This window comes from Wolffia australiana, chromosome 1 (genome assembly GCF_029677425.1).
Source record: "Wolffia australiana isolate 7733 chromosome 1, ASM2967742v1".
NCBI lineage: Eukaryota > Viridiplantae > Streptophyta > Magnoliopsida > Alismatales > Araceae > Wolffia > Wolffia australiana.
The window spans coordinates 1,452,501-1,454,111 of NC_135835.1; positions in this window are offsets into that span (position 1 = coordinate 1,452,501).

A 1,611-nucleotide genomic window follows, 5' to 3' on the forward strand; every position below is an offset into this window, starting at 1 on the left:
CTCTTCTCCTTTTCCTTCTCCTTTTTCTGCTTCATCTTCTTCTCTTTTTTCTTTTTCTTTTTCTTTTTCTTCTTCTACCTTCTTCTTCTTCTTATTCTTCTCTTCTTCACAATCATCATTATCATCATCATCTTCTTCTTCTCCTTCTCTTCTTCATCATCGTCATCATCATCTTCATCTGATGAAGACAAGAGGAAGAAGAAAAGAAAGGATGATGATGATGAAGAAGAAGAAGAAAGGATGATGATGAAGAAGAAGAAGAAGAAGAAGAAAAAGAAGAAAAAGAAGTAGAAAAAGAAGTAGAAGAAGAAGAAGAAGATCAAGAAGAAGAAGAAGAAAAAGAAGAAGAGAAAAATAAAAAGAAGTAGAAGAATAAGAAGATGATGATGAAGACGAACAAGAAGAAGAGAAGAAGAAGGAGAAGGAGAAGTAGACGGAGAAGAAGAAGACGATGATGATAAAGAAGAGAAGAAGAGGAAGAAGAAGAAGAAGAAGACGAAGGAGAAGAAGAGAAATAAAAGAAGAAGAAGAAGAAGAAGAAGCAGCAGAAAAAGAAGAAAAAGAAGAAAAAGAAGAACCAGCAGAAGAAAAAGATGAAGAAGAAGAAGACCAAGAAAAAGAAGAACCAGCCCAAGAAGAAGAAGAAGAAGAGGAAGAAAAAGAAATAAAACAAGGAGAAGAGGAAGAAGAAGAAGAGGAAAGAAAGAAGACGAAGAAGAAGAAGAAGAAGAAGACGATGATGATGATAATATTGAAGAAGAGATAAAAAAGAAGAGAAGAATAAGAAGAAGAAGAGAACAAGAAGAACAAGAGGAAGAAAAAGAAGAGAAGAAGAAGAACCAGAGGAAGAAAAACAAGAAGATGATGATGATTATGAAGAAGGGAAGGAGAAGAAGAAGAAGAAGAAAAAGAGGAAGAAGAAGAAGAAGAAGAAGAGCAAGAGCAAGAAGACGATGATGATGATGATGATGAAGAAGAGAAGAACAAGAAGAAGAAGAAAAAGAAAAAAAGAATAAGAACAAGAAGAAGAATAAGAAGAAGAAGAACAACAGGAAGAAAAAGATGAAGAAGAAGAAGAGAAGAAGAAGAACAAAAGGAAGAAAAAGAAGTAGAAGAAGAAAAACAACAAAAAGAAGAAGAAGAAGAAAAAGAAAAAGAAGAAAAAGAAGAAGAAGAAGAAGAAGACGAAGAAGAAGAACTAAAAGAAGGAGAAGAGGAAGAAGAAGAAGAAGAAGAAGAAGAAGAAGAACAAGAAGAAGAGCAAGAAGAAGCAGAAGAAGAAGAAGAAGAAGAACAAGAGAAGAATAAGGCGAAGAACAAAAAGAAGACAAAGAAGAGAAGAATCAGAAGAAGAAGAAAAAGAAAAGGAAAAAAAAGAACAAGATGAAGAAGAAGGAGGACAAGGAGAAGAGGAGAAAAAGAAGAAGAGAAGAAAAAGAAGAAGGAGAAGTAGAACAAGAAAAAGAAGAAGAAGAGAAGAAGAAGAACAAGAGGAAGAAAAAGAAGAGAAGAAGAAGAAGAAGAAGAAGAGAAGAAGAAGAACCAGAGGAAGAAAAAGAAGAAGAAGAAGATGATGATGATGATGATTATTATGAAGAAGGGAAGGAGAAG